At 38.6% G+C, this 12382-nt stretch overlaps 1 long non-coding RNA gene across 1 annotated transcript in view; it reads left to right on the top strand.

Moving 5' to 3' along the window:
• The window catches only part of LOC127559268 (uncharacterized), a 35200-nt gene that overhangs the window by 10712 nt on the left and 12106 nt on the right, over positions 1-12382 (top strand). The window lies entirely within an intron of this gene.

Below are 12382 nucleotides of genomic sequence, written 5' to 3'. Positions count from 1 at the left end.
AGGAAGAAAATCCTTAGAATAACATATCTCTACACATTATCATGCATCCTTCACTTATCTGATCCAGGAAATTTTCCTAAAACTCAATTCACCCTGACCCCCTTCCTCAATAAGGATGTTTCTGCTATTGATGAAGCTCAATAAACTGAAGCAAGTCCCTATTACTTACAGGTAATATTTTGTTTCTCATTTGAAGCCTTTTTCCACTTAGTCCTTTCCTACCTCTGCAATCTTTTTACACTATACTTTCCTCTACATACTTTCTGGTCTAGTGATATTGACCTTTTTGCTGGTCCACGCATAAGACACTCCATCTCCTGCCTCCATGTTGTTCCATTGGCTATATTGCATACTTGGAATGCCCTCCTTTCTCACCCCCATCTCTTACTTTTCCTGAATTTCTAAAAGTATCAGCTAAAATCATACATTTTGGAGGTGACTTTTTCACTTTCCCTTCATCTTTCTTCCATAATTTCTTCCATAATTTCCTCTGAAATTATCTTCCATCTATTTGCAGTTATTTCCATATTCTCTCCCTCCATAGAAAGTGAGCAACTTGAGGACAGGGATTTTTAAATTTTTGTTTACCTTTCTATAATAAGCACTGAAAAAAAGACTTTTGAATTAATTGATTGATTGATCTTAGCGTTAGGAGAGATCTGGATTCAAATTCTAGTTCTGACAATAACTAATAGTCTCACCTTGACTAGGACAGTTGAATTCAGTGTTCTCATCTGTAAGATGGGAATAATATTACTTCACCTCATAAACCTTAAAACACTATATAAACATGAGTTATTATTCCAGAGATACTTTGCTGGACCAGGCCTTGGTTTGCCTGGAGTGCCAGATGAAACACTTTTAGGGCTTTTTCAGCTGTTGGCTATGAATAATAAAAAAGAGATTGGCAAAATTTCAAATGAGCAAATCAATATGCCAAATCTTTGGAGCAACCCCCATCCTATCTCTGCTTTCTGACTTAGGCCACAGACTTCTCAGTTCCCCTATGGTCTAGCCTTAGTGTGAAGGGCAGTTGGGTAGCACAGGTCACACAGGTACTAAGTGGTAGAGTCAGGATTGCACCCAGCTCCTCTGACTCCTCCAGCACACTTTCTGCCATTTCTTCTGGTCCCAGAATCATGTCACACTAGACCAGAAAGGGATGTTAGAGAACAATAAGTTGAAAACCTTTATTTTTCAGATGAGAAAACTGATGCTTGGAAGGGTTTACTTTAGTGACTTGCCTGAATCAGTTAATGACTGGAACTTGGGTTTCTTGACTCATGGTCTAGTATTTTTGCTCTTCTATTATATTGATTCAAGTTGATCATCACAAGTCAGGGCAGTGTGGTGACACAGGAGAGGCACCAGGAAAACCACCACTTGTCTCTAAATATACTCCATATTGGCCAGATTCCACTTCTGGAGATGCAGTGTTTTGTTTCTGGAAGGCATTTTGTCCTTCAAGCTTCTAGGGCTCACAGGAAAGATGAGAGAACTTAAAAGTCAGAGAACCCACATTCCATTCTCAGTTGTGCTATTTATTCCCTGTGGCCTCAGTTTCTCATCTATAAAATGAGAGGGTGGAATAGATGGCCTCTTCTACAGGTGGGTGGCACAGTGGATAGAGCACAGGGACTGACATCAGGAAGACTTGAGATCAATTCTGGCTTTAACTCTTACTACTGTATGATCCTGGGCAACAATGCCTCAGTTTCCTCACCTGTCAAATGAACCAGAAAAGGAAATGACAAACCTCTCCAGCATCTTTGCTAAGAAAACCCGAAATGGGGTCACCAAGAATTAGCTATGAGTGCAAAAATAACAACAGCAGTCTTTTCCAGCTCAAAATCTTCAGTTTGAACAGAATGGAAACTCTCCTGGGTGATGGGGGGGGGGGAGGGGAGAGGGGAGAGAGAGAGAGAGGACCTCTTAAGCTTTTTATCAGCAGCTAATTTCCAAATATAACAATGATAGCATTTTATATTGCATTGTCTCAGCTATCAAGCATTATCTTCTTTGTTCTTCAGGACAATCCTGTGAGGTAGGCAGTATTATCATTTATATTTTTCCAGAGAAAGAAACTGAGTCTCAGAGAAATTGTGGGACTTACTGAGGGTCACGCATACCTAGTAAGGGGATTTGAATCCCATGTCTACCTTATTCCAAGTCCACTGTAGATCATGTGTACAAAAGGGTGTACTTTGGTGTACAAGGGGGATGAAAGGACAGGTGGGAGGGGATCAGATGCTTTGCCTGGGGCCAGGAGAAGAGAGTGATAATGTGAAACAAAGGGATCAACATCCTGGAAGGGGAAGTATCCACTCATCCCTTTTCCTTCTAGAAAGCCCTAGGGTCTGCACCAAGCCTGGGTACACAAGCCTTAAATGGTTCAGAGGATGATACTCTGAGCAGCAGCAGCCACGGCAGTGCCCAGGGCTCCGGAGAGCTTGGCAGAGCCCGGCTGCTCTCTGGTCCTGTCTGATGTATGACACACAGCTGAGGAATCTCCAAGCTACACATGTGCTGAAATGCATTGGTCCTTGGGCAGGGGGAGTGGGGGGTGGTGGTAACAAAAGGTGACTCACCAGACAGGACAGCTAAGTGATGTGAGGGAATAGAAGGTGAAGAAAAGCACTGACTCATCCTGGCCGGGGGCGCCTGCCCAGCACAATGGTGACTCAGGAGGCATCAGATACCAGCTGACTCATGGCAGGCTCTTCCTCAGGCTGCCAGGCAGGTACAGGGTTGGAAGGACAGGTGGGTGATTCACACAGAGTCACTCACCTCCTTTTGTAGGATCCCACGTGAGGTGGGACTGGAAAATCATGTCTCTGACTTTTAAGCAAATAAACTAGCAAGTCTACACCCAAATTAGTGCTGTCTGCTCCAGGGTGGTAGCCCAGTGAGACCAGACACTTAACTTCAAGTGCACCTCGTCCCATTGCTCACTGTTTGCTTTTCTTAGCCTTCTTTTAAAATTGATTTTAGAGATAGTTTTGTGAGCCCCACAAGAAAAACAGTCTTGTTACTTTACAATTGAGACTCATTCTGACCCCAGATTGCATTATCCTTCTTGCTCATCCATTTTACTTACTGAAATCATCTCTGAATAATCTCTTTTGTCTCTGCAGGAGTCAAATCAATTAAAGGGCAAAGATTTGTTGTCTCTGATCCTTCTTCTTTGGTCTTCTTCAGTGGCTCATCTTCATTCACCTATTCTCGAGGTGTGGCCGACTATTCATCAAGGCTCTGTTCTTTGTTCTCCTCTTCTTTATTTTCATTCCCCTTCTCCCTCCCCATCACCTCATCTACTGCAGGATCTCTTCAATGATCAGCCCATACATGCTTATGTGCACATAACCAGTTGTGCTTTCTTTTCCATGTGGATTGCCATGTCTAAAACTGAATTCATCATCTTCCTTCCAGAATCTATACTTTCAACTGTCCCATTGTTATTGATTCTCATTCTCCTCGTTTTCCAGACTTAAAATTGAGTCATCACCTCTGACTATTATTTCTCCTTTATCTGAGCTGGCACAGCAAGGTAGAGGTCTGGACTTGGAATTGGGAAGACTTGAGTTCAAATATGCTTTTGATACTTTCTGGCTGTGTAATATTGGGCAAGACCTTTAACCTGTCCTAGCCTCAGTTTCCTCATTTATAGAATGGAAATCATAAATATTACCTATCTCCCAGATATATCTCCCAACTATCAGTATTAAAAGTGTCAATTTTAAGGATCAGATAGCTAAATTGCTTTGCAAATATGAAAGTCTTCTTGGAATGTTAAAGATGAAGTCATTCTATTAAACTTCTACAACTACTCTGTCATCTGTCCCCTTTTCTCTATTCATAGCAATATCATTGTAATTTGAATCTTCTAAGTCTCTTACCAGGAATATAGAATACCTTCCTAAAGGATTTCTCCACTTTTGATCTCTCCTTTCCTTAATTCTTCCTTCATACAGCTACAAAGATAACCTTTCTAACACATAAGTCTGACCTTGATATTTCCCTTTTCAAAAACTTTCTCTGGTTCCCTATTCTCTATGGTCAAAAAAATCATACTTCTTATTTAATATTTTATTTTCCAGCTAGGTGGGGCAGTGGATAGAGCACCAGCCCTGAAGTCAGGAGGACCTGAGTTCAAATATTATCTCAGACACTTAATACTTCCTAGCTGTGTAACCTCAGGCAAGTCACTTAACCCCAATTGCCTCAAGGAAAAAAAATTATTTTCCCCAGTTACATATAAAACATTTTTTTACATTCGTTTTAAAAACTTCGAGTTCCAGATTCTCAGCCTCACTCCCACCCCACCCCCATTAAAAAGATACATTTGAAGTTATACAAAGCATTTCCATAAAAGTCATATTGTGAAAGAAAACACAGATCTCTACCTCCCCTCAAAAAAACCCTTAAGAAAAATAAAGTTAAATAAAAAAGATTATGCTTCAATATGTATTCAGATACAATCAACTCTTTCTCATAAGTTCTTCAGCGTATTCATGGATCATTATATACTGTGAATAGCCACACAACATTGCTATTACTATGTACACAATATATTTCACGTTGCTTGAGTTCATGGAGGACTTTTCAGTTTTTTTTTAAAATATCCTGCTCATTATTTCTTAAATAACAATAATATTTCATCCTAATCACATACCACAATTTATTCAGTCATTCAGAATCACATATTCACAATTTGATAGACATCCCCTCATTTCCAATTCTTTGCCTTGGGAAGAGAGCACAGCTATAAATATTTTTTGTACGCATGGGTCCTTTTCCTTTTTTCTTTTTTAAATCTCTTTTGAGATTTGGTATTTTTAGGTCAAAGGACATGCATGATTTTATAGCCTTTTGAGCATAGTTCATATCTTTTGATCATTTATCAACTGGGGAATGGTTTAAAAAAAAAAAAAACTAAACTAAATTTGAATCAGTTCCCTATACGTTTGAGAAATGAGGCCTTTATCAGAGAAATTTACTTCAAAATTCTTTTCCCAATTACTATTGCCAACTATTCCCCCCCCACCCCCCCACCCCCGCCATTTAGTCTATTCTCTCTCTTTCATTTCAACCTGACCCTCCTCAAAAGTGTTTCTTCACTGATCACATCCTCCCTTAATGTGCCCTCCATTCTATCACCCCCCCCCCCCTTTCCATAGCCTCCTCCCTTTCTACTTTCCTGCAGGGTAAAATAGATGTCTATACCCATATGAATGTATATGTTATTTCCTCTTTGAGCCAATTCTGATGAGAGTAAGGTTCTCTCACCCCCCCCCTCTCTCCCTTTTTTCCTCCACTGTTAAAGTTTTTTCTTCTTTTATGGCACATAATTTACACCATTCCATCTCTCTCTTTCTCGTTCTCTCAGTACATTCTTCTCTCCCTGCCCCTTAATTTTATTCTTTTAAAGATATTATCCCTTCACATTAAACTCACACCTGTGCTCTCTGTCTATATATACTCCTTCTAACTGATATAATAATGAGAAAGTTCTTATAAGTGTTATCCTCCTGTACAGGAATGTAAACAGATAAACCTTATTATTATTAAGTTCCTTATGATATTCCTTTTCCTGATTACTACTACCTTATGCTTCTCCTGAGCCCCATATTTGAAAATCAAACTTTCTGTTCAGCTCTGATCTTTTTATCACGAGTGCTTGAAAGTCCTCAATTTCAATGAATATTCACCTTTTTCCCCTGAAGGATTATACTTAGTTTTGCTGGGTAAGTGATTCTTAGTTGTAATCCTGATTTCATTGCTCTTTGGAATACCAGATTCCAAGCCCTCCAATTCTTTAATGTAGAAGCTGCTAGATCTTGAAAACACATCCTTCTTAGCTGTCATTTAAAGCCTTCCACTGTCACATGTTATGCCTTATTCCCGTTCATACTCTCTGTGAGTGGGTTGCTAGGGGTTCACCAATATTGTCCGTCCCTCTTCCAGATGGTTATGCTTATGTAAGCTGCTATTCACACTCTCCAGATAGTGCATTTTTTGAAATAGAATTTCTCTGAATAATGTCAAATGAATAATGGTAATGTTCTTCCCAACAACCCTCAGAGGTGGGTATTATTATCCCCATCCTATAGGTAAGAAAACTGAGGTTAAATTATTTGATCCATATCACACAGCTAAGGCCCAAGGCTGGATTTAAATTCAGGGCTTCTTAACTCCAGGCCTAGTGCTCTATCCATCCTACCATTTCACTCTGGTCTTTGTTTCCTTCTGTACTTAGCATAGAGACTGTGACTTGAACCCATTTAATAGGCACTTAATAAAGTTTTTAATTGATTAATTAATTGCCTTATCCCTTCCCACAATCTCTCTCATTTATCTTGTTTTATTTTGTATCTGTTGTTATTTGTTATTGTTGTTGTTCAGTTGTTTTAGTTGTGTGTGACTCTTCATGATCTCATTTGGGGTTTTCTAGGTAAAGACACTGGAATAGTTTGCTATTTCCTTTTCAATTTCATTTTGCAGATGAGAAAACTGAGAAAAACAGGATCCAGTATATTGTCCAGAGTCACATAGTAACAATTTTAGTAATTGTCTGAGACTGGACTTGAACTCAAATTTTCCTGACTCTAGGTCTGGTGCTCCCTATCACCTAACTGTCTGCTTTGTATCATATTCAGTTGTACATTTAATTTTTCTGGGTCTCATCTTCTTCCATTAGAGTGTTAGGTACTTCAGGACAGGGACTATGTCTTGTTTCAGCTTCATATTATCAGGCTTAGTAATTACATATACCCTAGGCTCTGAAAGAAATTTGAAAAGAAATGAAATCAGGCTCATCAGCCTAAATGTAGAGCTGTAATTCAACAATGACTCTGAAGATAACATAGGAGATTCCAGTGAGTTAATTAATAAACCATTTTCATTATTCTGTAGTAGAAGAGCTCAACAGAGACATCTTGAAATGTCTGTGGGGCTGTTGTTAGTTAACCATCTATGACATTTTACTAATCAAGTAGGGAAGGAGCGAGAGGGAAGAGTATATCCATTTGGGTCTGTTGGGAAGGTAACTGGATTGATGCAAAAGACAGTGACTTAATCAGTCATAGAATGGCCAGCATTTTCCTAAGCTTCCTTCTTGAATACTTCCATTGTTCTTTGCTTTTCTCTGGTATTTCATTTATGGCCGGGGTCATATTAATTTCATCTTCAGTTAAGACTTTTTTTTTAGCTCTTGAATCATAATTAGAACAATAAGTAGACTTAGAAATCACCCATTTGAATCTTCTATTTTACCGATGAGAGGCCTAAAGATGCATAATAAATGACTGGGCAAACTGGATGTCCAACTAAGGACCTGGTGCCCAGTATTCTATCTTTTCCAGAACTCTGAATCTCTAGTGATGGTCGTCAAGGCAATAAGCATTTGTTACATGTGGCACTGTGCTGAGTGCTGAGATTACAAATACAAGCATAAAAAAAGACAGTTCCTGCCCTCAGGGAGCTTATCATTCCAAAGGGGTCACAATTAACTCAGACAGTCAGGCAGTCTGGCTATGAATTACAGTGAGATTCTTAGCTCTAAGAAGCTATAAAGATGGGCTCTTTCTTTCCTGTGATCTGATTTGCAATTCTATCCTTGGCTTAGAGGGGCCAATCCTGTGTTTTATTTATGTTGTCTTATATCATAAAGTATCCACAGTTTAAAAGTTTCTTTCCTGTAATGGCATCTGAAAATGGAAAGTTTAACTGGAGTCATGAACCATAAGTCAACTTGGCTGAAGGTATAACGTCTGTCTGCAGATGTTCCTTCTCTTTCTCTTTTTTGGCAGTGTTATTTTTCTTAGGATCGAGTTGAAGAACCTGAGTTTGGCAGGACGAACATCATGATCTTTGTAAAGCATGATTTCTTTTTGTGCCCTGTGTGAAGAATAAGGTCCACGTCATATCTTGGATCTTATTTAGCTACTGAGAGTACCTTCCTGGAGTGTCTTGAGTGCTTTCTCCTTGTAGCACAAGGAATATTTAGGCAGCTATGCTCAAGTGGGCTTGAAGTGAGAGGACTGGAACCTTTATCTGTTTTTTTTAAAGCTTTTTATTTTTAAAACATTTGCACGGATAATTTGACAACAATGACCCTTACATAGCCTTGTGTTTTCGATTTTCTCCTCCTTCCCCCCACTCCCTCCCTTAAATGGCAAACAATCCTATATTAAACATGTTAAAATATATGTTAAATCCAAGATGTATAAACATATTTATATAATTCTCTTGCTGCATAATAAAAATCAGATTAAAAAAAGAAAGTAAATGAGTAAGAAAACAAAGAAAAAGAGTGAGAATGTTAAGTGGTGATCCAGATTCATTTCCCACAGTCCTCTCTCTTGGTGTAGATGTCTCTTTTTATCACAAGATCATTGGAACTGGCATCAGTCACCTCATTGTTACAAAGTCATGTTCATCAGGATTGATCATCATACAGTATTGTTGTTGAAGTATATAATGATCTCCTCATTTCACTCAGCATCAGTTCATGTAAGTCTCTCCAGGCCTTTCTGAAATCATCCTGCTGATCATTTCTTACAGAACAATAATATTCCATAACATTCATAAACCACACTTTATTCAGCCATTCTTCAATTGATGGGCATCCACTCAGTTTCCAGTTTCTGGCCACTACAAAGAAGACTGTCACAAACATTTTTGCCCATGTGGGTCCCTTTCTCTCCTTTAAGATCTCTTTGGGATATAAGCCCAATAGAAACACTGCTGGGTCAAAGGGTATGCACAATTTGATAACTTTTTGAACATAGTTCCAAATTGCTCTCCAGAATGGTTGGATCCATTCACAGTTCCACCAACAATGTATTAGTGTCCCAGTTTTCCCACATCCTCTCCAGCATTCATCATTATCTTTTCTTGTCATCTTAGCCAGTCTGACAGGTATGTATTGGTTTCTCAGAGTTGAATTAATTTGCATTTCTTTGATCAATAGTGATTTAGAGCACCTTCTCATATGATTAAAAATGGTTTTAATTTCTTCATCTGAAAATTGTCTGTTCACATCCTTTGACCATTTATCAATTGAAGAATGAGCCTTTATCAGACTATATAGTAGAAAGTGATTTATTATTTCTGTAACTCTGGCAAGTCACTTTACATCTTTGGGTCTCAGTTTCCTCATCTGTAAAATGAGGAAGGTAGATGAATCATTGGATCTCTGAGTAGAAAAGGACTTAAAAGGAAGAGTCACTTCTATAACATTCCTAAAAAATAGAAATCTGATCTTTGCTTGAAGAACTCCAATGAAGAAGATAAATTGTTCATAGAATCCAATGGGATTCAAATGGATGGTAGGATCAGAGATTTAGAGCTGGAAGGGACCCTGAAGGTCTTTAAAACTAATCCCCCATTTTATGGAGGAGGAAACTTAGGTTTACACATGTTAATATCACTCAGCTGGTAAGGATATGAGGTGGAATTTGAACATATGCTTTTTTCTATAGGTCCAAAGCCCTATCTAATATACTACTGAATCTTTTACCTTCAAAGGTCACCCATTCCACCATGGGATATCTCTAAACATTAATCAATTTGAGGAAAACTTTCTCTTGCTCCTAATTCTGCCTTTGGGATTCAAGTAGAATGTGTTTACATCTTCTTTCAAGTTGATGATCATTCAAATATTGGAAGTTGGTTATCTGACCAATTAATCAACATTTATTAAGCATTTACTGTGTGCTAAACATTGGAATCCCTCTTTAAATCTCATCTACAGGGCTAAACATTCCCTATTCCTAACATTGACCCTCATATTGTATAAACTTGAGGCTATTTCCCATCTTTATTCTCTCTGCTAAGCAGTCCAACTTATCATCGACTTTCCTAAAATGTGACATCCATCTCTAGATGTGGTCTGACTAGCACAGAATACTGTGAAAGTTGTCTGCCCTCTCCCTGGATACTATGCCTGCCTTCATGAGTCAACATTTCCTCTAACTTCCTTAGCTACCTTATTACACCATTGTCTCATCTTGAGCTTGTGGGTTCATTTAAACCCTAGACCATTTTCAGATGAACTTCCTATTTAGCCAAATATCTACCATCTTGTACTTGAGAAGTTGAGTAAGTGTAAAATACTTTAAATATATCCTAATAATAAATCTCATATTCCTCAATTCAGCCCAGTGTTCTAGCCTGCCAAAATGTTTTTGAAGTAATCTTGAAAGTCTCTTCTAATTCTAAATCATGTGATCCCATGATCTTGGTCTGTTGAGAAGGGCTGATTTCAGTCATTTTCCAAGGAAAGTCAGGAAGTTTCAGCTTTCATTCCTTTTTAGGCAAATCTTTTGCTTTTTAGGCAAATCTTATATCCTTAAATCATTGGCACAAATCTGTCTGATTTTGAGCCAGCTTCTCGATCTCACTGGACATTGCTCTCTAACTCTGTAAAGGCAGGTAAAGTATGGAACTAGAGGACCTCTCAGGCCAGACAGCTTCCCTCAGTCCTACCATTATATCAATTTTCTTGCACAAAATTCCAGGGAAATGAGGATTGTAGATGCTGTTCTTCTGCTTGTCTCCATTGGCAACATCGATGCTGCCTTTGAGAGAAAGGCTGTTTCTGGACCGTTTCCACGTTATTTACGAGTCAATAACTGCCTACGTGCAACTCTCTAAAGAGGCCATTATTTTCCAGGTTTTGGCTAACCCTTTTCCTGAACTGAACTCAGACAGGATATGAGTGACCACCATGACTGGGCAGTCCAGACACCTGGAGGCTTCGGCTAGCCATCTTGAAGAGTTTGGATGCTTTATGGTTTTTGCCCCAGGCTGTGTAAAAGCATTTTAGTTCTCCAAAATCCTCCTTCAAAGGGCAGTGACCTCAATATGCTGGAGTTCCATACAAAGTAGAATATCTCTCTGTTTATTTTTCAAGGATTTCAGGCTTCACTAACTGTAATTCCTCTTTGGTGGAGTCCAAGACAATTTTGCTACAGAAAAGAATATGATCCAAGCTGTATCTATCTTGTATATCCAGACAAGATCAGTGAGAGAACAGAATTGGTTATTTGAAGTTCCAAAAGAATTTAGGGATGTGTTCTTTTCATAATATTTTATTTTCCCTTTTGAGATTTGTGATTTCTTTTGTGTGGATAACCAGGTGTGGATATTATCCACTGATGTAAATCAGCCCCCTTCTGTAGCTTAGTCACAGGATACACTTTTAAGTTTAATTTGTATCAATATTTTCTCTACCACTTAAGTCTAGACAATCACAAAAAAAATAACCAAAAACCCAACCCAAAACAAATCGAGCCCTAATTTGTAGCATTTGCCTATTTTTGAGTCATGATGAAAATTTAACAATCCTTCCTGGAAAGCCTGTCTCACCTGGCTCTAGTACAGGGTAGAGGTCAAATCATTTCTCCAAAGTCACACAGTTAGTACGTGTCAGAAGCAAAGTTTGATTCCAACTCTTCTTGATTCCCAGAAAGAAAAGGGTCCTCTTCATACTGCTCCTTTTCACAGTAAAAACAATGGATAATTATATAAAACATTGTAAGAATTCAAAGGATTTTATTTCATTTGATACAACAATCTTGTGAGATGAACAATATGGGTTTTATTCACTCTTTTTTTTTTTTTTTAAAGATGGGGAAACTAAGACCAGAGTTATTAGAAACTAATAACCAGAGTTATTAAGTAGCTTACTCATAGTCACACAGCTATTTGACAGAGACAGGATTCACAGGCAGGCTCTTTCCTGACTCCATATTCAGCATTTTTGACTCTGTTATCTATAAGACAATGCCATAGAAAGCCCCAACATGAACATCCCAGTGGGTGCTTTGTAGAATTGTTCATCATCATTATCTTCCTCGTTTCCTTTTCCATTTTAACTCCTAAGTTCTTTTGGGTCCAGGAGATCATTTGTCGGGAACCTTTTCCCTTGATTTGGCATTTTTTGTTTTGTTTTGTTTTCTTTTTTGAGACTGGTTACATAAATATATTAGGTACCTTTACCTAGATTTTAACATCCTGCTGTCAATAAATGTTCCTTCCTGAATGTCGTTACTCAGAATCTAATTTTGCCCATTCATTTGACTCAACCATAAAGCTCCTAGGTTAGTAGGGGCATTCTCCTCCCTGACTGCACTTCTCACTTCCCCCCCCACTTCTGGCTCTTTTATTAAAAAATGTGGAATAACTTAAGTTCTTGCCTGTTGGGTTGGCCGTCCCTGAGCACATGCTGTTTCCAGCAGGCTTTGGAGTTGGGAGGTCAAGTTTCAGATGCAGTTACTTCGGAGCAAAGGTGATCCTATCCTGGTTGGCGTAAGGAACAGCTGACCAGATGATTTATGATGTGTCATCTCAACAAATCGGCTTTGCGACAAGCCAGCCA

The sequence above is a fragment of the Antechinus flavipes genome, chromosome 4, assembly GCF_016432865.1.
Source record: "Antechinus flavipes isolate AdamAnt ecotype Samford, QLD, Australia chromosome 4, AdamAnt_v2, whole genome shotgun sequence".
In the NCBI taxonomy this organism is placed as follows: domain Eukaryota; kingdom Metazoa; phylum Chordata; class Mammalia; order Dasyuromorphia; family Dasyuridae; genus Antechinus; species Antechinus flavipes.
Note: the sequence above shows the minus strand (reverse complement) of the source record. Positions and strands in the feature narration are given on the sequence as shown.